The sequence below is a fragment of the Polypterus senegalus genome, chromosome 5 (genome assembly GCF_016835505.1).
Source record: "Polypterus senegalus isolate Bchr_013 chromosome 5, ASM1683550v1, whole genome shotgun sequence".
NCBI classification, from domain to species: domain Eukaryota; kingdom Metazoa; phylum Chordata; class Cladistia; order Polypteriformes; family Polypteridae; genus Polypterus; species Polypterus senegalus.
The window spans coordinates 155060668-155087119 of NC_053158.1; the positions used below are offsets into that span (position 1 = coordinate 155060668).

Below are 26452 nucleotides of genomic sequence, written 5' to 3' on the forward strand. Positions count from 1 at the left end.
TTCTTTCGGCTGCTCCCGTTAGGGGTTGCCAAAGCTGATCATCTTCTTCCATATCTTTCTGTTCTCTGCATCTTGTTCTGATACACCCATCACCTTCATGTCCTTTCTCACCACATCCATAAGCCTTCGCTTAGGCCTTGCTCTTTTCCTCTTCCCTGGCAGCTCTATCCTTAACATCGTTCTCCCAATATACCCAGCATCTCTCCACTGCACATGTCCAAACCAATGCAATCTTGCCTCTCTAACTTTGTCTCCCAACTGTCCAACTTAAGCTGGCCCTCTAATGTACTCATTTCTAATCCTATCCATCCTCGTCGCACCCAGTGCAAATCTTAGCATCTTTAACATTGCTACCTCCAGCTCTGTCTCCTGCTTTCTATTCAGTGCCACTGTCTCCAACCCATATAACATAGCTGGTCTCACTATTGTCCTGTAGACCTTCGCTTTCACTCTTGCTGATGCCTGTCTGTCACAAATTACTCCTGACACTCTTCTCCACCCATTCCACCCTGCCAGCACTCTCTTCTTCACCTCTTTTCCACAATCCCCATTACTCTGCACTGTTGATCCCAAGTATTTAAACTCATCCACCTTTGCCAACTCTGCTCCCTGCATCCTTACCATTCCACTGACCTCCCTCTCATTTACACACATTATTCTGTCTTGTTCCTACTGACCTTCATTCCTCTTCTCTCTAGAGCATATCTCCACCTCTCGAGGGTCTCGTCAACCTGCTCCCTACTATCGCTACAGATCACAATGCCATCAGCAAACATCATAGTCCACGTGTACTCATGTCTTATCTCATCTGTCAACCTGTCCATCACCATTGCAAATAAGAAAGGGCTCAGAGCCAATGTAATCCCTGATGTAATCCCACCTCCACATTGAATGCTTCCGTTGCTCCTACCGCAGACCTCACCACTGTCACACTTCCCTTATACATACAATATGTTGAATACGCTGACAGATGTTGGCTTATATGAGCACCAATACTTTTTATGTTTACTGGCAGTGTCTCTATATCCAGTTTAGTTTGCTTCATTTAATCTCATGGATGCTCCATAATTAGGCACTATAAAAATACAAGGTATTATTACTATTATTATTATCCAATCATATTGGATTGAGTGGATTAGTGAGGCTGCCGCATTAAGATGAATTCACTGAGAGGTTCTTGGAACCACCTAAGGATTTTCCCAGCAATTTGGCAAACTCCATAACCCTACTATTATTGATCACAGACCAATAAATAGGTAATTCCTTTTTGAGTTGCATACTCCTCAGAATCAAGCAGCTGATGAGGTATGCTATTACAAAGGAGAAACTAGGGCCAATATAATGGTGTTGTTACACTCGCCAACATATCTTTCAGGTCACAGAGGAACTACAAAGAGGAAGCCATATGAGATGGTTTGAGCATGAAGTTAGAATAACCACAGGAAGAGTACCAGATACAGCATACTGGGAGAAGATCCAAGACATGCTTGTAAGACCGAATTATATCTCTGAAATAGCTATGAGACAGCTGGGAATTCCTTAGAAAAAGCTGGAGACTTATAGTTGTAGAGAGCCGTGGTCAGTTAAGGTCAGCATGCCATCGTTGCCTCTCCAGAAAAAAAAAAAGTGAGTAATTGTTCTTCCCTGTTGTTTCTGGAGTTCACCAGGGGTGTATTCTTGCTCTTACTCTGTTCAATGCTTGCTTTGCAGAGTTAATGGAGGCTCTGATAGGGGCTCTTGAAAGACTGAGCAAGGAGTCTGAATGTCTGGGCTTGTGAGTGTCCTGCATAAAAACCAAGATCCACGCATTTAATGACCTCTTGGGCACAGCCATTAGCAGTGTGTCTGTCTGCGTACAGAGTGTCGACCTTGTCATGTCTCTGGTGACTCTTCTTTTGAAGTCAGTAGATGGATTGGGAGAGCATGAGAGGTCATGAGGGCACTGGAAAGAGGTGTGTGGCAATATCACTGCAAAAGGACAAAGGTCCAAGTCTTTAGAGTCCTGGTGCTTCCTGTTTTGGTATATGGTTGCAAGATATGGATGCTATCCAGTGACCTGACACAAAGACTGGACTCCTTCAGTAGTGTCTCTTCGGAGTATCCGTGGGTAACGCTAGTTTGACTTTGTATCGAATAAGTGGGTGCCCAAATGAAGCACACTACCTAACATTGTAAGACGGGGTAAAGTATAATACTCCGGTCATGTGGCACAATTCCCTGAGAGTGATCCGGCTCTCAGGATCCTCATTATTGAGAACCCTAGCAGCTGGATCAGACCAAGGGGATGCCCACGTAACACCTCGCTGTGGCAGATAGATGGCCATTTCCATCGTGTAGTGGGTGCAGCAACACACTAACATTGCATGCTCCCCAACCTGACCTGACCTGAGTAACTGTTCACTATTAAGAAGGAGTCCTTTAAAACAAAATAACCCTGAATATCATAATCTCTGCTCTTTCTCACCAATTATTGGACATCAGATTTACAGTTAAGGAATAGGATGTGATGCCCAAATTTTGTGATGATTTTATTCTTTATTTTTCAGAGCTCACACTATCTATCTATCTATCTATCTATCTATCTATCTATCTATCTATCTATCTATCTATCTATCTATCTATCTATCTATCTATCTATCTAATGTAAACCTCCTTTTTTCCAGTTGATCCCTTAACAGTTTGTCAGCAGAACAAATTCTACCAAAGGTTAGAGTGATAATCTGCCACCACACAGGGCCTTGTTTATTGTACTTCCTTCCCCTACTGTCATTCATTCTGTTCTGTTTGCAGTTAAAAAATAAAGGTATGTTTGCTATTCCAGAGTCAAAATGGCCTTAAAGTAGCTGGCTCAGAAAAGGTGACCCTTGACATGCTTGAAAAGAATTCTGACAAACTAGTTACAGCAGCGTTTCTCAACCTTTAAGTATTTGCGACCCGAGTTTTCGTAACAGTTTTAATCGCGCCCCCCCTAACATTTTTTTAAACATATTTTATTATACCTACTTAACTTTTATTGACATTTATCTAACTCTATATTTATTGTTCTAGTATCAGAATGTAGTTTAAGTTAATTTGTTTTGGTTTAAACAGATGTTTTTATCATATTTTTGATTCTTGTTTTCTTTTTTTCACATCTTCACGCCCCCCTTTTTGTTATTTCGCACCCCCATAGGGGGGCCTGCCCCACAGGTTGAGAACCACTGAGTTACAGTGTTGAGAACATCTTAAATCAGGATTTGGCAATATTGTTTAAAGACTTTAAAGTTCCCACAGTTATCTGAGGATCCAGAAGCAGACCATTTCCTGACTTAATGATTATAGATCAATGGCACCTACCTATGTCATAAGAAAATCATTTGAATGTCTGAGTGCTCCTAAACATCAGATAAACTGCTGAACTTTGATGATGACACCATTCTGATCGATTACATTTTAGATAAAGACAAAAGACCATATTGAAGGGAGGAAGATCAGCTGATCAAGTTGGAAATTAACATTATAAATGCAGTTTAAGGCATGGATTTCAGGAAAAAGCTTTGTAGAACCTTTGGAGAAAAACGATGACAATATAAGCAGAGTGGAATCATAAAAGTTACCAGTCATCATGATTTATTGCAGGTTTTTACTGAAGTTTCCTTACAAAGTATGATCATAGTCATACAGCAGAAAAGGCAGATGTCTGAAGCCACAATCCATTCAGGTCTTACAAACATCTCAAGTAGGATAATATCATCAAAGAGCACAATTGATTCGGAGACTTCCTCTTTATTTTTTGTGCTTTATAGGTCAGTCTAAGCAAGGTCCACTCATCCACTCAATAGTTTTATTAATTAATAATCACCCTTGTCAGTCAAGCAGTATGATCCATCCCTGTGTTCCAGAAATTCTTTAATTACTTCACCAGCTTTTCCTTTCGCTTTATTTTATTTTATAAGTATTCTCTTCCAAGCTGTGGTGTTATTGAGGTTACATGAATTTATTAAGCACTAGCTACATAGAGTAAATTTATAAAAATATTGGATATCTCTTTCCTTACATGTACCATTAGTATTCATCCTATATTTTTCCCCCGATATCCTCTTGTGTCTCAGCTTCACTTTCCTGACACTTCCCCTATTGATTGCATCCCCATAGAGCCTGATTGTTAGACTCTGTCATTTTGAGGTGCATTGCTCATCTCTAGTCTGCTTTTTGAATACCACCAATGGTAGATGGCCCCCACTGCCCACTGTGAAAACATCGTTTGTATTCTTCCCATGTGTGAAGGTGGCTCACAGCAGTCCTCCTATCCTTACGTGTCTCAGCCTCCCTTGCCTGGTGCTTCTTGTATTGAATGCAATTGACAGAGCAACCAAAGTGAAACTGACGAATCAGACTAAAGTGAAACTGACCAATCAGATTGCTAGAAGGACCAGAGACACACACACACACAAGTCATAGTAGTTATGTTATATAGTAGATTTCTATAATACTTTTTGTTCTTATTGTGAATAATCCTGCTGAGAGGTTGGATATTGCTTACTTTGTTGTTCTGATATTGCAATTGTTCTGAGCATGTAAAATTAAGAGACATTTTAGGAATCTAAGTTACAAGGTATAGAAGTTTTTATTTCAAATTCAATTTACTCTTGTAAATGCACTGTATATAACATTAATCTATTAATCACCCTGACAACACTTGGCTGAAATGTGTTTTTGTAAGTTTTGTATAAAATTACTCTATGAGTTGTTTACTGTACAGTAAGTACTCAATTTCACACTAGTATTTGATCAAAATATTTTTTACAGCAGCAGTAGCCCCATAAAATGTATTGTTTTCTCTGCTTGCTTAACCACTGTGAATGCCTCAGCAGGCATACTTTTATTCTAGTTACTCACTAGAATAAAGACTATTATTTTATGCATATTATACAAACTATTATGTCTTAAAAAGTAAAACATTAGTTGCCACAGCCCTTAAACCAAATGCTAATTAATTATAAAGTGTCTCCAGCCAATAAACCATTAAACAACCCTGTCCTGTACTACTACTTAACTGTTTATCCGGCAGAATGAATCTCAAGGCTGACCCAGGCATTAAGGTGCAGCAGGGATATTTATCTCATTCTGCCTAGCTGTAGCTGGATGCTTTGGTTTACCTAGGAAAGTACATAATGCAAATAGAATTAAGATCTGAAATGATTTTCTCAATTGTAATATAATGTAGAGCTTTTCAAGGTGGTTACTTTCACAAAAGACTGCGTCATACTAAGTCTTATCAAGTTGTAGAATTGTACCTGTTGTCAATTGAAAGTCAAATTCTGGCTACTAAAAAAACCTTTGGTGAAAACAGGCCATTCAGCAAAACAAAGCTGACCAATGCTATGTACTTAATTCCTCCTAAACAACATCAAGTCGAGTTTTGAATGTCCCTACAGACCTTCTGTCCAACGCACTACTTGGTAGCTTATTCCATGTGTCTATAGTTCTCTGTGTGAAGAAATACTTCCCAACGTTTATGCAAAATTTACCTTTAAAAGGTTTCCAACTGTGCCCCGTGTTCTTGTTGAACCCCATTTAAAGTAACTGTCTCTATCCACTATATCAGTTCCTTTCATACTTTTGAAAAGTTAAATCATATCACCTTTTAATCTCAGTTTGCTGTAAGTGAAAAGGCTTTGCTACTGCAATCTTTCCTCATAACTCAAACTCTGTAGTCTAGGAATCAGCCTGTTTGCTCCTATCTGGAATTTATCTAGTACTGCTGTTCTTTTCTATAGCCCAGAGACCAAAACTGTATGCAGTACTCCACCTGTGCGTTACAGAGCTTTAAGCATACGCTCCTTGGACTCGTACTCTACATATTGTGCTATATAATCTCATATTCTGTTAGCCTTCTTAATGGCTTCTGAACACTATCTGGCAGTTGATGGTGACGAGTCCACTATGACACCTAAATCTTTCTTATAAGCAGTACTTTCAATTTTCAGATCTACCACTGAGTATATAAATCTAATTATTTTTACTTCCTATGTGTAATACTTTACATTTGATTACATTAAATTTCATCTACCACAAATTTGACAAAAGACTACATGCTGTCCATGTTTCTCTGTAATAATTCAATGGATTCTAGATTATCTGTGAAACCACCAGGCTTGGTATCATCTGCAAACATAACTAACTTGTTATTTATAAATCTTTACAAACCATTTCTCTCTATTATTCTAAAAAATCTTGGGAAGAGAGACGAGACGTGACTTTCTCAGAGAGACACTTTCACGTCCCACGAGATGAGACTTTGTGCCAGGAGATTTAACCACACAATTAAAATTAATTAAAAAGAGGTTAATTAGTAGCAGAAACAGGTCACTAATTAAGAAAAGGGTTAGAATGAAAACCTGCAGCCACTGCGGCCCTGCAGGACCAGATTTGAGGATCCCTATTTACACCCCGAACTCCTACTTCTTTCAGACTGATACTTATCCTCTCATGTGAAACCTTATCAAATGCTTTCGGAAAATCAAAATAAATAGTATATTATGCAACAACATTTATTGCTATGGCACATTTTCTTATACAGAATGTAGATAAAAGTGCTTTACAAGATTTCAATGAAATAGTTAAAAGAAAAGAATAATAGGCAAGAATAATAATGAATAAGTAATACAAAAAATAAATCCATACTTGCTTACATAACATTGATATATTTATATATATAAAATTCGCATTTGAAATGGAAATTACGTATGACCACAGGAGTCAAGTTACACAGAGAAAGTGAGACAGAGCAGATCGAAAGAGAAGGCTCGCAGGCTTGCCGATCAATGTATACGACAATCACAATTGATGGCCTCACAAACACCCGAACAACCTGCTTACATATGACCACAACAGTAAGGTTACACAGACAAAGTGAGACAAAAGCAGATCGAGTGAGAAGGCTCGCAGGCTCACTGATCAACGTATACGACAATCACAATTGAGGGCCTCACAAACACCCGAAAAACATGCTAAGCAGAATTGAACTCGACGGATGCAGTATTCACAGGCTACCACGTCACACAGGCGTCAGGGTCTGTATATGGACGGATTCAATTATAACACTGAAAAAGATTATTGCCTATATCCAAAAGTTACAATAGGAGAAATGGACATCATGTGTGGGTACTGCCAAGCACAGAGGATTAAATTTGAATCACATGGGATGTGTTGTTCAGACGGCATTAATGCCATTGTCTCATGAGAACTACAAATTTTTCCCTTCCACTCAGTGAGCGAAGCCACTGGGTAATCTGCTAGTAATTAATAAAAAAGTATATACCATATATACTCATGTATAAGTCGGGTCTTGAAACCCAAAAAATCGATCATAAAATCAAACCCCAATTTATATGCCCATTCAAAAATGTGACACTTATTTATTTATTTATTTATTTTTTAAACATCTTCTTGCCTCCTCCAATCTCGCATCAGGTTCTCAGACACATTGAAGTTTGTTGCAGCAGTGCAGCTATCAATTTTTTTCACTACTTCAATGACGTTTAATTTAAAACCAGCTTCATATTTTATCCTGATCGAATGCTCCATCGTAGATAAGGGATGCTCTTACGATAAAGGTGTATGAGGGTGTGAGATACAAAAAACACAAAACAGTGTGAACGTGGCTTCGGAATAGTTTAGGTATTACCATGTGGTCACGTTGGCACAATACATAGAAAAAAAGGCAGTGTGCTCCATGGTTACTCTCTCAGGTGGGCATTAGCATATCATAATCCCTTGTGCCAATAACGTGAGTTTTCCACATTTGACTTATACGACAAACATTATAAAATGCCAGAAATTATACTGTAAAATCAAGTCCCGACTTATCCACGGAAGAACTTATCTGCGAGTATATATGGTACCACTCTGATCACATGTTTTTGTTGCTTCTTCATAGAATAATATTGATTAAAGTATTGCCATTTTTTTTCTTCAGATGCTTGGAAAATGTTTGTAGCTTCATTTAAAGTGTTACCTTTGATTTTTCAATAAAGGACATTGTTCATTTCTCGCAACATAATTTTCAGTTTCCGTATCTATAAAACTTGTTAAAATACAAGATTCGTTTTAAATAAAGGTTGTGAAAGATCCTCTTTCTTTTTCACTTTACAAAATACACAGCTCTGCATGAATCGATCCATGAAATGAATAAGCACCCAACTCTAAAAAATAGCAGGGGATACAGTGGACACAGTGGCAAAGCTCCATCTTTCAAAAACTGTGTACTTGATGAAATGAGTTAGAGGATTTGATAAATGAATGTCACAACATTTTAAAATTTTGCCATATAGTGTAAACAAAATGTAAAAGACATGAAATTGTTGGGGTACCAGATGGTAATCTCCACTTAATGTCTGGTAAAAAAAACAGAACAAAATAGCACATGAAGGTGCAAAAAATTTTGCATAAACTACAAAAGAAAGTAGGAGAAGGAGAATCAATCAATTGAGCTCTAGTGTTGGTTCATCAATGAACAAGGATTTCCAGTGACTGTAGAACTAGTGAATGTTGGTGCAAAGGATGATATTACTCACAATCCCAATCCTGGGAAATTTGGCTCAGAAGGCAGCAGAACTAGCCAATAAGCCAATAGTTTATTGATATTTTGCAACTAGGAGGCTGAATAGACAATAAGCAGTACAGCTTTGCCTTGAAATATGAAGGTCAGCATAACAAATATGTTTCCTCATAATTATCAAACAAAGTGGAAGTAAAAAAATAAAAAGAAGGACAGAGATTTACAATATATACTAGAACAGGTCATCCACCTGAAGCTAAGCGTGGCCAATACTTGGATGGAACCATCTAGGAAAAATCTAGGACTTCTGCTTGTGTTGATGAGGCCAGCATGGGGTGTTTACCTTGTGGTCTGAGTGTGGATTCAAATGCTACAATGTGGGGAAAAGGGCACTGTACTGTAAAAATAGTGGCCTGTTTTGGGAGAGTTGTTTAAATGAAGTCCTGACTATCCATGGTCTTTCAAGATCCCTGAACTTCTTTCAAAAAAGAGTAAGTTTTATCCTAATGTCCTGCATAAATTTCTCATCATGACCATCCCATTCTGGCCTTCTAAAACCTCTAATGGAGGTTGAAGTGGCTGCCCTCTGTCTATGTAAAGCATTTTGAGTAGTGAGAAAATCATTATATGCACGCAATTAATTATTATTATTATTATTATTATTACTTGGATTCACAAATCATTTGGATGATAAACTTGGAAAACAAAAATCTACAATACAGTGATCCCTCGCTATATCGCGCTTCGACTTTCGCGGCTTCACTCCATCACGGATTTTAAATGTAAGCTTATCTAAATATATATCACGGATTTTCGCTGGTTCGGATTTCTGGACAATGGGTCTTTAATTTATGGTACATGCTTCCTCAGTTTGTTTGCCCAGTTGATTTCATACAAGGGACGCTATTGGTGGATGGCTGAGAAGCTACCCAATCAGAGCATGTATTACGTATTAAGCAAAACTCCTCAATGATTTATGATATGTTTCCCGCGTGGTGCTTGATTATTTGCTTTTCTCTGTCTCTCTCACTCTCTCTGACATTCTCTGCGCCTGACGGAGGGGGTGTGAGCAGTGGGGCTGTTTGCACAGAGGCTGTTTGCCTAGTGGATACAGACGCTCCTCTAAAAAAATGCCGCTTTATCACGGCGCTTCGGCATACTTAAAAGCCCAAAAACACGTATTGATTTTTTGATTGTTTGCTGTTCTTTTGCACTCTCTCTCTCTCTGACATTCTCTGCTCCTGACACACATTCTTTGAAGAGGAAGATATGTTTGCATTCTTTTAATTGTGAGAAAGAACTGTCATCTCTGTCTTGTCATGGAGCACAGTTTAAACTTTTGACTAAAGGTTGTTATTTCATGTCTAGAGGACTCTAATAATGTTAACAATGTGGGAGAGTTTATAAGGGCTTAAAATATATAAAAATAACCATACAAACATATGGTTTCTACTTTGTGGATTTTCACCTATCGCGGGGGGTTCTGGAACGCAACCCCTGCGATCAAGGAGGGATTACTGTATAAAGGACCTGTCACAGCCGAATTAAAGTGCTAACAGGCCATATCATTAAATAACAAGTTATTGGTAAGGATCGGCTTCAAATTAAGCAACTGCAGGACTGACCTTGAGCACCCCTTTTGCAGACTGATGTCTGTAGCATAACATAAGATAACACAACATCCTCAGACCTCCTTAATCAAATCCAGTTGATATGGACAGAGCCCATCCTGACAGAATAAAACCCAAGGTAGCCTGATGCCTGGTCCACTCACACACATAGCCTCATTCATAGTTACACTGAGCCAATTCAGAGTCAACAGACAGCCCAGGCCACACCAGTGGAGGACTTGGGAAGAAAACCAAAATACCAGGAGAAAAATTCACGATGACATGAACAGAAACTAAATTTCTGCACTACATATTGTACTAGTAGCCTTGAGGATGTCATGCTGTCCTTTGTTATTTATTTTTTCTGGACACACTTAGTCCAGTGACTTTACCCTTAATGAATGATCATAAGCTCCGCAGAGGTTTATTTAATCAAGCAAACCTTTTAGCTGTAATTTTTGTTCTCCTCTCATTTCCTTTCTTCTCAAAAGTCAGTAGCTTAGGTCCTAAGTTAATATGTCACGTGACTTTGGTTATGTTACAACCAGCTATTTTGATTACTTTCTTTATTGTTTGCTTACCTTTATACTAGTGCTCGTCTCCGGTACTGTCCAGAGTGGCTGTCAGCTATTGCATTGCTCCTCTGTTAAATTATTTTTGTTGCTTTGTAAAAGAAATGTTTTGTTTTCCCACAAAAACCTTATAATGCACAGCTAAATATTAATATGGAGTGTAGCTGTATAATTTTTTTTAGTCTTCCTGGTGACTGGAATATGTTTACATCCACTAACTGTAGAAATGTAGAGGATGGATTAGAATTCACATAGCAACAGTTGCTGGACATCCACACTTTGTTTATTAACATGCCAAAGATGGACCTGCCAAGAGAGCTGAAGCAAGAGAAGATGAGTCTGGCGATGAAATAGATCATATAAAGGGTACAGCAGCTTAACTGTCCTTCACTTACACCCTCATGCAGAAAGACCTTGTTCATCCAGAAGACACCTGATGTTATCAAAGCCCCACATCCACACACAGCCGTCTCTCACGGTCCATTTAAGTGGTGCATATTCAAGGATTCAGGATCGTTTGACTTTGGGCTATACAAAAAAAATTGTTGTTGTTGAACTGCTAGAGGTAATAGCAAAGGAAAGAATGAAGACATTATGAGTAATGCTCTACATCCTCTTTCTTACACATTAAGATTGAGTACTTTCTGGTAATGAATTATCGAACAAAAGTGTGTCAAGAAACGCTACTGAAGCTCTTTTATACCAATGGCAACACCTCACTTTATGATACCACAATGTGACTGTAAGTGCCAAATCAGAACTTTTCTTTCTTTTAGTTGTTCTGGTGTGTATTTGAGAAGATTTGTTGTTCGTCATAATGTAATGACATTTATTTATTTAATTGGGTTTCTGTAAAAAGACAGATCTTCCCCAGGGTCAATAGTCCTTACCTGGCAGTAATTGGACAAAAAGGATAGCAGGGCACTCCTTGCCTAAATCCAGAGACTGGTAGAAGATGCCAACACTGCATCAAAGATGCTGGTGTCCCAGAAGGGCACGGTCAGGTATCCTTACCCTGCTAGGAAACCAGCATGCTGAAACAACAGGGGGAAATGACTTATGTGAACTATTCACTCCTCTGAAACACTAGATGGCAGCATCCCTGGACTATGGTAACCGTATGGATGCTGCAGGGCATGCTAGGAACTGTAGTCCCGTGGACTGTCCCTTTTGGGTTCCGGGGTGCCACCATAGAGTGCTGCAGGGACTTGTACTCCTTACTTTTGTGAGGCTTCCACCTGATCTGGAAGTGCATCCTATGGACAACGCCCTGGTACAGGAAGTCACACAGAATCTTGTCTAAGAGGAGCAGCTCTGCCTCACTCAGATTAAGTCGTAGTTGGCAGAGGAGATAGACAACACTCACTGGGGAGAAATGGAGGACAGAAAAGAGAGAAGAGAAACAATTACACTATTGTACTGTGCTGTGTTAACAGAGGAACCTGATAAAGGTAGACATATTTTGAACCTGGAAATGTGTCTGTGAGGTTGTATTTGGGTACTAATCTATCTATCTATCTATCTATCTATCTATCTATCTATCTATCTATCTATCTATCTATCTATTTTTGTAGAAAATATTACAAAAAATGGTTTTATCATACTTAAACATATAATCGACTTGAACAATTTTGTTTAGAAAGAAGCAACAATAATAGCAGAAGACACAGGGGTGCACCCCATGCAAGTGATGGTAAATTTTTAAACAAAAGTATGAGCATCATTACCTAGAAGTATGTTAACACTTTATTTAAAACAAAGATTTACCCATCCAAAGATCACTTATTTCCCAAAAGTGTGGTGTCCCCAGTAAGTGAGCATACTAACAGTAAAGCAAATAACCTTTTGTCAATTACCAGTCTGATGGACTTTCCTCTACAATTAGTTACGGGAAAGCAACTCTACAGCACCTGTGTGAAGATCAACCACCAAAGCCAGCTGAAGACAGCACTGGAAACGACTTGGAGGAATAAGATTACTGTTCCAGACAAACTGAAGCCAGTGTGAAGGTTGCTGTACGTTGGCTAACCGGGTTGGAGGTCTGAAGTGGAGACTGTGGCTAGCATTGCATACTAGCGGTGAACTCCTTTTTCATAGTAATTGGTCCGGGGGTTTTTGATGCTTGTCCTTTTTTTGATGTTAGAGAAACTGATTTTTACTGTTTTTATATTTTTATTATGATGCAAAAACTAGTTGAGAGATTAGGGACTGAGTGTATTGGGGTGGGCTTCTTATTTGGGTGGAGGGTAACAGAAAGATCAGGGAACAACATGAACCTTGTTAATTTCATTCTAGGTCAAGCTAAACTAAGTATATGGAAAGCCCACAAAAATAAGATTAGTTGGCCTGGGTTTATTAAAATGGTGTGTGAAAGCAGAACCATAGTGGACTGTAATTTTTATACATCTACAAAGAATGTTGAAAGGTTTAGCCATATATGGTGTGGGAATAATGTGTGGATGTGTTAATGAAGAGTTACAACTTGTGTTCTGATTTTTGTTTTCTTTCCCTCTCCATGCTTAGTTGATCAGAGTGTTGTGTTCTCACCAGAATTGTTTCTTAAGCATAGTATAATAAAAATATGAGATCTTTTGCATTTTCTGCCATGTAGTTTTGCCTATTGTATGATGTTTAGGTTGTTTTAATATCCCAATCAAGGTTGTCTCTCTATTATAAAAAAATAATCCTGGGAGAGAAAGACTAGGGAGACGAGACGTGATCTTCATGTGACGATCACGGAAGACACTTTAAAGACCCGCAAGATGAAAAAGATTGGCCACGGAGCGTCTCGCGGGAACGTAGAACATGAGACTCTTGCAAGACATGCCCTACTTACAACCAATATCAAATAAGACAGCAAAATACTCAGTCGTGTAAAGGCTTTGAACACACACAGATCCAGGGCTCTCTGCGCATATAAAGCTTATAAGGGCAATACGTTGTAGCTGAAATGTCGACAACTAAGCAAAGAAGAAAGAGCAGCGCAAAGAAAAGAGACTCAAAAGCGTTGGAGAGAAAAAAATGCAAACAAGAAAAAGAATAATCAAGGTGCAAATTCAGAAAATAAGGAAAGTAATGATCAGCCTGGAACAAGTGGAATTGAAAATAAGCATGTCCAATCAGGCTCACAATTAAAAGACAAAGAGTAAAAGACAAAGTAGAACTTCACCCATGCAGAGCAGGTTAGAGATAATAAAAACAGTGGAATTCAAAAGACTCAAGAAAAACGTAGGTGCGATACACATGCAGAGCAAGATATAGAATATGAAAGCAGAAAAAAAACGAAAGTGTCAAAAAAAGAAAGTAAATATCGCATTAGCGCAAACAAAGAGAAATTATTACTCGGAGAAATAACGAAAAGGCGAATAGAGGTTGAATATATGGACATAGGTGATATGTCAGAAGTATGTAAATATTGTAAGGCTTTGAAGTTTAAGTCAGAGAATTTCAAAAATGGGGTTTACCTCACATGCATTTATTGGTTACTTTGCAAAAAAAATTATTAACTGCTGATGCTGTAGATCGTTTTGTCTGTGCTGAAATTCCAAACAGAGAAACCTATCCTGAATTAGGGTACAAAGTCATTAAACACAACACTGTCTCAGTGACCTCATTTAAAAGATTCAACATGTTGGGACATTGAAAGATTCCAAATATTGTTTTTAACGAAGTTCTGAAATAAAAGTGAAAATAATGAAATAGTAACAATTCAAAGAAAAAAAAATCTTAAAAGTGTGTATCCGGAAAACCAAACACGGGGGTTGGCGAGCGAAGCAAGCATGGGACAAAGCCCCCTAGTGTTTTAAAAAAAATATAAAAATCTATCTATCTCTCTATCTATCTGTGTAAATATTCTAAGGCAATGTTGTTTACTTTTACAGTATTTTATATGTAAATATGTATAAGTGTCTGAGCCTGCATTCAGTAAAAATTGCTATAGACAGATAGATTTTATTAATTCTGAAAGAAATTGCAGGGTTACAGCAGTAGACAAAATGTACAATTTTACATGTAATATGAATTATAATAATAACAGCTACAAATACACATATAACATGACTTATCTATAAGTTGATTAATAAAGTAGGTATTTACTAAGTGTAAAGTGATTGAATTGAACATACTTGTAAGTTACGATTTTATGATACAGGACATAGCATCATTGCCTGTTAAGATGTCTGCTAGACAAGCTCAGTACCATTCAGCAAACATGGAACAGTATCACCTCAGCCAAGGGCCGACTCATTGCGGAACCTGATGCTTGAGGGTTGAAACGACCTCACATAGTGGTCCTTTGAGCAAAGCAGGTGTCTCAGTCTGTTATTGAATGTGCTCCTCTGTTTAGCCAAGATCTCATTCAGAGGGTGAGGGCCATTTTCCAGGATAGCAGGCACTTACCTTAGTGACTGTCTGTTCTGCCACGTTCTTCAGTGAGCCTAGCCTGATGTGTACAGTTGAACCAGCCTTTCTGATCAGTTTATTTAATCTGTTGGCACCACCTGCCATTTCCCCATCACATTACTGCATAGAAAAATAAAATAGATGGCCACTACAGACTGATAGAAAACATGTGGCCTGCATACATATGACCTCGAACGCCAGAGGAAACAGAGGTGCCTCAGCCCTTCTTATATACAGCCTCCGTGTTGGTACTTTATTCGAGCCTGTCATCCTGATGCACACCAAGGTACCTATACATCCTCACCCCCTCTACATCTTCACCATCATGAGAATTGGGGCAGAGTGGACTTGACCTGAAGTCCAAGATAATCTGCTTTGTTTTACTGATGTTGATGTGCTGGTAGACAAAGTCTTCCATAATTCTCCTGCCGACCACTGACACACCCAACTATGGCTGTGTCATCGGAAAATTTCTGCAATGAGATGATTCTGTATTGTATCTAAAGCCTGAGGTGTACAGGTTAAAGCAGAAAGGAGCCTGTACAGCTCCCTGTGGGACCCCTGTCCTACTCAAACACTGTAAGGTAGTCCAGGACACAGTGGTAGAATCATTCCACATTGACAAGAGCTTCTCTCCCAGAATTTTGGGCTGTATGATGTTGAATGCACAAGAGAAGCCAAAAACAATATCCTCATCATGCTACCCTGTTTCTGAATAAATTAAATTATACCATTATAGGGATGCAGGGGACATAGTTAATGCTTTTTATTTTATTTAATTTTATTACATTTTTTATTTAATCAAAAAGGTAAGTTCAGTAAAAGAGCTATTGCACTAGCAAAATCAACTTTAAAAACGGTAGCAACAGCAGACATGGGTAGGCGTATGAAAAAGAGCAGGCTAGAAGAACTTGATCTTTTCGGCCAGTTAGAGGAAATAGGTGGTGTGGGATATGACTCAAAATGTCAATAATGCAAATAAAAATAACAAACTGCTGAGTAATTGCTTTGAAGGTGAAATTTTATGATAGAAAAAAAGGAGGATTTTGATCTGAAGAATTTGGTGACAGTGAGAATAATAAAACAGACTGCGTTCATTGTTTCCAGAACTTTTTAAATAGTGCTTTATTTTAAAGGGTCAGTATATATTCAAGAATAATTTATTCATTTTATCCATGGATATGATTTAAAATATCAAGGTTAGCTTTAAAAACGCAAAATAACTTTAGACAGAGTATAATGGAAGACTAGAATCTTACATTGTGCAACTGTCACAGAATCACAATAGAATGGTCACCTGCCAATACACCCCTGACTCTGGAGTGATGCCAGAAACAGAATATTGTGGAGGAAGTCAGGAACAAGAAAGCTCCCCAATATTACACACACAGTGGAATGACATATTTTCATTTATGTCGCTTGTTTTCACTGACCCTATCGGATATTAATTGTTAATGAGAATGTCCAGTACAAGTGTGGAACTATTGTTTACCTAATTTTCTGGGGCTGTGATTCTTGGGTTGATATCAATACACAATGAGTAAATGGTTTGTAGGGAAGCCAATGACCCAAGGTCACTTCCGCGTTTTTCTTTGTTGTTATATCCCGTGAAGCCCCTGAAGACCATACTGGCATCATTTTAACAGCTCAAAAAAAAAAACCCGTGAAAGTAAGAAAAAAGGAAATAGCAAGGCGTGTCATAGGAAGATACCAGTCCCTCAATATGTGGCTCAGGCCTTGTTTAGGAAACCAGCTCTTTTTGTGCTGCTGACACATGTCCTCAAAAAATCCCCACCCACACTGCAGCAGTTTTGGCGTTGCTTTAATTTATGTATTTTACTGTTATTATGTTATTATTCTTAATGAACATCAGTGAATTATTCTTTGACATTACTCTGTGGTGTAAAGCGTTATAAAAGGTATCTTGCTTGCTTTCAAAACTAATGAAATATTTTAAAATAAAAGCAAACTTTTTCTCACTGTACTGGCACTAAAGATTATGAAAAGTGTAAGAATAAGGAAGAAAGGTCCTGACAAAATGCAAATAACCTAATATCCTCAAAGCCTCTTAATCCATTAAGTCACAGAGAGCAGAACTCATCCTGGCAGCACTGGGTGCAAAGCAGGAACCAAACCAGGTCAGTGAGCCCACTCATGAACACACCCACACTACAATTTATAGATCATCCATTTAACTTAACATGCATGTCCTTCAGTTGTTCAAGGAACCCTGAAAACACCACACAGAACATGGAGAATGCAAACTGAATTAGAGGTGAGGAATGAACTGACAGCCATGTAGGTTTAAATTCCACCGTCCTAATCAGTCAACCATATTCAGAATTCCTCGCTATGATTGTGACTGCTCTTTTTATCTTACTGAAGGTAAGACTTTTATTTTAGCCCTCTCATATGTTTTTGAGAGAGGATTTTTGTCTTATCATAACATAGGTCAGGTCAGGTAAGGCTGGGGAGCATACACTCTTGAAGCAAATTGCCACACCCACCACACGATGAAACAGCTCGAGATCCTAGTTGGAATCCCCCCAGTCAGACATGCGGCCCAATCCAACGGTCAGCTGCCAGGTGTTACGTGGGTGTCCCTAACAATGAAGATCCTGTGAGACTGCACAACCTCGGGAAACTGTGCCACATGGCTGTAGCGCCATAACTGACACTCCCTCACAATGCAGGTAATGTGCCTCATTATCGTTACATAAAAAAATTAATTTATTTATTGAGCTTTTGTAAAAAGCCAAATTTCCACATGAATTTAAATAAAGTTCTATCTATCTATCTATCTATTGTAAACCGGAACAGGACACAGGTTCACTCAACACCCGTATTTATTTACAGTTTGTGCACACATTACCAACACCACAATATACAGTCTATTCCCTTCCTTGCCACCAGTCCATCCGCCTCCAGTCCTCCTCAGGCTTTGTCTCCTCCTTCCCGACTCTGGCCCCCCAATGGAGTGAGGCGGATCCTCTTATTCAGGATTCTGGGAGTGTTCCAGGTGGCTCATCACTATTACCTGGAATCACTCTCAGGTTCTCTGGAGGTTCAGGGGGTGCTCCAGCAGGAGCTGCTGGCTCCTTTTGGGCATTGGTCTCGCCACACCCGGAAGTGCAGCCGGACACCTGGAGCACTTCCGGGTACCCAATAAGGGGAGCCAGCGACCACCATTCAGGGACCAGAGTTGGGAGGAGGAAGACAAAGCTTGCTGAGGAGGAGTGGTAGTGGGAGAAGAAGGTGCCTGGTGTACTGTACTGTGCTTGGGACTGTGTTGTGGCTAGAGGGATTACGGGGAAGACGTACCCTCCAGCTGAAGAAAAATAAATAGTTTATTGGTTTTACCCATACCTCCTGTGTGAATCTGTATCGGGTTGGGCACAATTTAATGCCTTTTCTTACACTGGCGTAGTCGGCAGGATTCTGGTTCGTCTTTTGAGCCGGGACCTATATCAAAATTGGTGTAAGGCACAGCAGCGGAGGAATGTGAATAGCACAGCCGCGCAGGAGGTGTGCCCTGAGACAGCACACTGAAGCACACACACACAGCAGGGAAGCCTCAAGACGACCCCCAGGGAGCTTCTAAGGACGTCGTGAGAATGGGGAAAAAAAAAGCTGGGTGAACTCAGAAGTCAGCCGCCAGACACGCCACGCTAACCAGCACCATGGGTTGCAGCAGGAGGTAGGCGAAGGGCCACAGGAAAGTTTTTTCGCATTTGTATCTATCTACCTCCAACGCTGAGGGGCGAAGCAACCATTGGTGGCCTAAGGATGTGTGTCCGTGGCATTATGGTGGAGCAAGCTCGGAAGAGAGCAAGGCTGACCTGAGTCTTCCCTTAGGCCCAATCCATCGGCTGAAGGAAGAGAGCCCGGATGAGCTTCCCGGCGCGGTGTTTCCGCTATAGGAACAGGAGTTCCTCCCTGTAGCAGATCAGGAGGTGGAGGGAGTGTGTCAGTTCCCCACCGATGAAAGCAGAGAGTCAGGGAAGGCGAACCTTCACCCTGATCCGGAGAGACCTCCAAAGGGGCCTGTGAAAGAAACGCAGGGCCTCGATGGCTCACGGTCAGCAGGAGAAGATGAGGTGCGACCGAGTCCACTGCCGGCCGAAGAAAGTAACTTTTTTCAGGTATCGGGGGAGGTGGAAGCTGTCCTCCTACCCCTGCAGTCCCTTGTTCAAATATTTCAGGTACTGCAGCAGAAAAGGGAAGCACTGGAAAAGAAGCTTGGCGCGCTGTTATTAGCCATCACGGAGTGGCTGAAGCAGTGCGGCATGAGTGAGGCCTCTGCCGTAGAAGAAAGGGGAGGGAGGAGAGTAATAGCGGCAGTGATCAGTTCTGTTTGCCAGGTAGCCCCGCCTCCTACAAGTGACGCAGCCACAATGACTGACAGCGTGGCAGAGGAGCATGCAGGGAGGCAGCTGATAGACATCGGCTGCCAAACAGTTTTGCAACAACTGCCGGCGTCAGTCTCGCGGGCGTCTAAAGAGGTGCAAACGGTAAGGGGTTTCCCTTCTTCCCACAAGGGGATCCACACTGTCAGTGCACCCCAGAGCAAGAGGAGAAGCCAGAGAAAGAAACAGGATCATCCTAACAGTGTGCAGCGCAATCCCATCTGCGTAAAGATGGTGGAGGGCTGCACTGCGAAAGGGAGGAAACATTGGGTGCCCTCAGTGGAGCGGATGAGGGAGCAGGACTTCCCATCCTGCTTCCGATCCCACAGGGGTCGATTTGGAGGGGAGGGGCATTGCTATAACTGTGGCCGCTGTGGTCACATCTGGCGGGGTTGTCCAGAGAGGACGTCCGATTGGCAGGGATGTCGGGGCAACGCCCCTAGATCTGATGTTTGTATCTCCACTGGGCAGAGGCGCAGACTGGAAGACGCCGACTCCCCAACCTGGAGAAAACCAGCCCTTGCAGGACATGCCGCTTAGCCCTACGGGGCTCATTTGAAGGAAGGGCACTGTGATGGATGGCCGTGCCCATGTCTGGCCGGGACGCCCCTGCACCATATACGCCAGGAGGACAAGGATGGGAAACCCAGTATCTCCCCCTGGACGCTAGATGGCAGCCTCCCTGGGTTGCAGCGGTACCTCGGTCTCCCCTAGGGCTTCATGGGAGTTGGAGTCCAGTGCAGCCATGTTGCGTTCCACAGGTGCCGCCAGGGGGTGCTGCAGCAGGAGCTGCTGGTCCCTTTTGGGCATTGGTCTCGCCACACCCGGAAGTGCAGCCGGATGTCGGCAATGAAGCACCTGGAGCACTTCCTGACCACCACTCAGGGACCAGAGTCGGGAGGAGGAGGGCAAAGTCTGCTGAGGAGGAGTGGTAGTGGAAGAAGAAGGAGCTTGGTGTACTGTACTGTGCTTGGGACTGTATTGTGGCTGGAGGGATTACGGGGAAGACGTACCATCCAGCTGAAGAACAATAAATAGTTTATTGGTTTTATCTATGCCTCCTATGTCAATCTGTGTTGGGTCGGGTGCAATATTGTGCCTTTTCTTACACTATCTATCTATCTATCTATCTATCTATCTATCTATCCTCTCTCTGGATGCAATATAGCAAAACAATAAGAATAAAAACAATAATAATAATTTATTTAATTTTATTTTATAAATCTGATGATGTTGTTGAATTATTCTGCTACTTTCAATTATCATTGTGTCTTGTCAGAACAGCATCATATATTAACAGAAAGCAGTTTTAAAATGGAGCTAGCTAGCTAGCTTATAACTCATAATTGGTTGTCATCTTTCATGCACACACAGCCTACCCCTACTACTAAAGACAAAATCAAGCCTGTTTGATTGTATCGGACTAGTTGTAGTAAGTCATTGGATATGTAACACTAAGTGACTGACTTTATGGGAGAATGATGATGACTGCCTCAGACTCATTAAGAGTCTGTAAATGAATGCACTAACTGAAAGTCACTTGAAAAGTCACATCATAGCCTTAAATAACTGGAAACCAGACCATAAACCGTGTGATATACAAAGGTCTGAATCAGGTATTAAATCTATACATACTGTATAAAGGAGAGTTGGGATCTGAGAGACTGTGTTTGTGGAGGGATGGAGAGTTAAGGCGGGTGTGGGAGTCACGTAATCATCTCCCCTCCCATTCACGTCATTTCATTCACTTCATTTCTCTCCGACATGAGCTCCGCTAAGCTCCGCAGTTGACGTGGTCTTGCCATTCTTTTTCCTTACTGTTTAGTCCTCTCTCCTTTACTGATTTATATAAAGGAGAGTTGGGATCCAAGAGACTGTGTTTGTGTGTTTGTGGAGGGATTGAGAGTTAAGGCGGGTGGGGGAGTCACGTGATCATCTCCCCTCCCATTCACCTCATTTCACTCACTTCATTTTGCTCCAAGCTGAGCTCCGCAGTTGACGTGGTCTTGCCGTTCTTTTTCCTTACTGTTTAGTCCTCTCTCCTTTACTGATTTACTGTTTACTAGATACAGTACTTACTGAATAGTATTTTTTCCTTTAGTGTTTCTACTTAGTGTTTCTTAGTGTTTAGTAGACATGGTGTGCCGGTAATCCCTGCGGTTTACTGTTACTTTCTACTTCGTTTTTGTACTTTAGTGTTTAGTAGACTTTTACTTTATCTCATTTACTGTTGTTTTTTACTGTTGTTCCCGGCACTGTTGCCCGTTTTTACTTTATTTGATTTACTGTTGTTCCTGATCGTGTTGCCGTTTTTCCCGTTTCTATTTTTTATGTAGCATGTTCACGAATTAGTCATAGATAAAATTTATATATTTTGGCTCCAGGAGGACGAACCAAAAATGATGTATATAAAGAAGCTCTATAAGTTGCATGTAGATACATAATTATTCCAACTACAGAGACTGCAGCGAAGCGCACGTGGTCTGCTAGTACTTTATAATATACTTAAACTTAAGTCATTTGCTGCTTGAGTAAATGAAAAGGCAGTGAGGAAAGCTGACACCTAAGATAATGGGACAGCTGCTCAGACATACAATTTTTCAAAAGTACGATTCTGTTAGCTATAGTACAAATGGAAACCAAAAGCCATCACTGAGGAGAAGACTGGCCAGCTGTGCAGATATGCAGAATGAAGCTTTTGCCAAAAGATTTTTGGGTGAGGTAAACTGTACAAATAAAAAAGATGAATAAGAAAAACAGACTCAGGCAGTTGATGGATTGTTATGCTCAACAGTCACACAGAGAAACAGAGAGGAAGCAAGGCGATCGGAAAAACTCAGCTGAACAAACACAAACACTGTTAATGCCCTGTTGAACAACAAACACCAAAACAGCTGTTCAGCAGCAATTTTCTCTGAGACATTGTGCATGTGAGAGGATCACCAGGAAAAACGCACATTGAACTGGAAAAGGAAGAAGAGGACAATATTGGTAGGTTGTATTCAACAGTCACTCAAACCTGACCGAAATAAAACAAACAAAACAAATAAAAGGTGTCTTTCTTTTTTCAATTAAAACAAAGCACCAACATTTACAATCGAGCTTTTAAAAACTAAAAAGTACAAGCATGTGTGCCATAAGTGAAACCGAATTTATAATTTACTGCTATTATTATTATTATTCTGTTTGGATGTTACATGACAATAACATCAACGTTATTATTCTGCAGTTTCAGATTTCTTTCACTTAGATGCTGGGGACCTTGCTTGTTGAGTATGTAGTAGTACTGGCTGTACCTGCCTACATACATTAACAACATCCCGCTCTCAAGTGCCTCCTCACTCACTTCCTTACTTTCCTCAGCTATTTGTCATGCTCACTGCTCCCTTCTTCTTTACGCCACCACTTCAAGCCTGTTATTGTTCGCCTTGCTTCACATCTTCCTGCTAGTGTCTCCTGCCTTTCATTTAGTTTCTTCACACTCTTAACACTCCAGGCATGCCTACTCTACTTTTGAAGGTTGGCACACCAATTATGTTACTACTAAACTTACAACCACCAAAACTTTGTAACGGCACCAGGCTTCTGATCAAATCTCTGCACAAGAACCTCATTGAGGTAACTGTCTTCACTGGAACTGGCTCAGGGGAGACTGTATTCCCTCTCATACCCTCTGACTTTTCATTCAAATTCAAATGCCTCCAATTTCTATTAAGGGTCTGCTTCGCTATGACAATAAATAAGTCACAGTGCCAGACTCTAAAAAAGGTCAGCATTGACTTGACACAAGATTGCTTCTCACATGGCCAACTGTACGTTGCATGCTCAAGAGTAAGCTCAGCAGAAAGTTTGGTTATTTTACAGCACAAAGGCAGAACTGCAAATGTTTTTTTACAAAGAGATCCTTACATCCTAAAAATGTGCATTTATCATACACAACATTTACAATCATCAAATTCACTCTCAATACTAAAATCAGCCTACGACAATTACATTGACAATCATATTTTTAAAATGTTTTCTTTTCTTTTTCATAACTCCTTTAACACACTACTTCTCCTCTGCGAAGCACAGGTATTTTGCTGGTTAAGTATAGATTGATGGGAAAAATTTTACCATTTAAAATTAAATCTACAACACAGTGATCTGCGCAGAAAGTTAGGGTGTCTAAATACTGTGCTTTTATTAAAATCCAAACAAGAATGTCCAGTAGTGGAGTTCAATCTGCTTAATAAATGAATAAATGATTCAAAAAACCAGTAAAAATATGTGGAGGCTAAAACATACCAATAAATAAATTAAGATCCAAGGCAGGAAGCAATTCTAAAATCTCGGTCCCCTGAGCATCCTTTCTAAAACCGACGTCTCCTCTATCTATTATAGAATGCCTTTATCTATCTATCTATCTATCTATCTATCTATCTATCTATCTATCTATCTATCTATCTATCTATCTATCTATCTATCTATCTATCTATCTATCTATCTATCTATCTATCTATCTATTATAGAGTGCCTTTATCTATCTATCTATCCTTTCCTAAATCAAGAGACTGGTAGAAGATGCCAACACTGCAACAAAGATGCTGGTGTCCCAGAAGGGCTCAGACAGGAAACCAGCATGCTGAAACAACATTGGGAAATAACTTATGGAACTATTCACTCCTCTGAGACACTAGATGGCAGCATCCCTGGACTATGGTAACTGTCTGGACACCACAGGGTATGCTGGGAACTGTAGTCCCATGGACTGTCCCTTTTGGTTTCCGGGGGTGCCACTAGAGAGTGCTGCAGGGACATGTGCTCCTTATTTTTGTGAGGCTTCCGCCTGATCTGGAAGTGCATCCTATGGACAACGCCCTGGTACAGGAAGTACCACAGGGTCTTGTGTAAGAGGAGCAGTTCTGCCTCACTCAAATTACATCAGAGTTGGAATAGGAGATAGACAACACTAACTGGGGAGAAATGGAGGACAGAAAAGAAAGAAGAGAAACAATTACACTATTGTACCGTGCTGTGTTAACGTATTTTGCACCTGGGACTGTGTCTGTGAGGTTGTATTTGGGGTTTGGGGTACTAATCTATCTATCTATCTATCTATCTATCTATCTGTCTATCAAATTCATTTTAGCAAGTGTCACGGCGGTCAAAATTGCCAAGCATGATCAACCCCCGGGCAGGCCAGTAAGCCAATGAAGGACACAGAGCTACCAATTAACACAACCCATACAGTCTTTGCACACACAGATATAGGGAAGAATGTGCAAACTTCATATCGTAATTCAAATCCACCCATGACAGACTTGAAATGCAAATGATTTCCATGTCAGCTGCAGCCACTTGACAAACAGGCTGGGTGCTCTTCTAATTCCGAGGGGGCTGGCTGGTGTCCCTATACACAATCAGCATTGTCAGTGAGTGTGTATATGTAATGTTTTTGGTAAATGGCAATGCTTTAAGGACTGCTTTTGAAGCCTGTGCTCTATCCTGAAAAACCTGCAGGCTTGGTTTCTTTGCTTACACCTGCATTCACATAATAATTGGACTGAGAGTTTCCACTGAATTACTATCATCCCCCCCCCCATTCCCTGGCAATGTTTTTCTGCCCTTAGGAAGTATAAGATGTTTGCTAAGTCTCGGTGGGATGTATTACAGACTCAGGAGTCACCAGGTCAAAAAAAAAAGAAAAAAAGAAAAGAGCCGTCTATTCCTTTAAACTCCCAGAGAGCATTCAGCGAACCTGGCACAACTTAATGGCCCCAACAATTTGAGCACTGTTTATTAATGATGCACTGGTGTGGTTTTAATGGGCACAATACACACAAATACAATTATTAAATAGCAAAAAGCATTCTTTGTTATTTATGGCTGCTGTATCTCTTCTTAACAAGTTGCATACAGTATTTCAAATTGAATTCTTCAAGACAGCCTGCTAACAGTCTGTTTTCAGTGTGTGTCATATGAATTAGGGTCCAAGGTGTACATACCTCACAGTTATATATTTTTTTCCCTCCAAGGAAGTTCAGTCAAGTATTATGTGTCTACATTAAAAAGGGCTGCACCTTTGATGTCAGATGTATGTGTGCAAGTTTATAATTTTACTTCCTTGTTTAACAAAAGAAATGCCTATGATTTGAAATGCAAATGCATGGTTCACATTACTGTCATTCCCGACTATGGCAAGAATGCGCAAAAAAAAAAAAAAATCACTTTATTTTGTTCTCTCCAATTAATCACTCCCACCAAAGCTGCACCACAAAGACCTGTGAGCCTACTTTGTACAAAAAATTATTTTTGCAGCCTTTCATAATAAAAAGAAATTCCTGATGCACTAGTCTGACAGTGTAAAACACTATTATAATCATTACTAGAAATCTCCTCACCTCATGCATTTAGACTTGGAAAATACAGTGGAGAGGCTTCCTTCAGTGGAGAGGCTTCCTTCATGCCCACTTAGTTAGTTGCTTCGTAGTCTCCCTTATCAGAAACTTATAACCATGAGAGAAATACTTTTTACTCCGCAGCATGTTAATTTTGTGACACTTGATAAAGACTATTTTTAGACTGTACTGCAGTTGACAGTTTCCTCTGACTGTTCAACTCAGATACAATCTGTTAAAAATGCAAACCCAACAGTTTCTGTGTTGGAAACAGCAGCACTCGTACTCTGGGTCTGTTTTCTCACAGTAGGCTTTGCTTGTGCCCAGAAGGTTAGCACATAGTCATATCTAGAAAAAAGAAAAAGAAAGAGAGCGTTTGTAAAGTCAATAGACCTATTGTGTGTGAATACCAACAGCAGACTTCCATCTAGTTCTGTAGGGAATCACAGCAGAGCCCCCCACCCCCATCCAAGTAGGTGCATGTGGAGGACTTCTTCCGTTTTAAGTTTTCATTTTGAACTGCCTCTGTGCCTTTATTCAA

General features: G+C 40.3%; 1 long non-coding RNA gene across 1 annotated transcript in view; it reads right to left on the reverse strand.

Annotated features, from left to right (window-relative positions):
* Positions 1-26016, reverse strand: part of LOC120530014 — a 51589-nt gene extending 25573 nt beyond the window's left edge. The window contains exon 1 of the long non-coding RNA XR_005633872.1: positions 25915-26016. This is a non-coding gene — a long non-coding RNA (uncharacterized LOC120530014). The remainder of the gene's footprint in view (positions 1-25914) is intronic.
* Between the last annotated feature and the right edge of the window lie 436 nt (positions 26017-26452).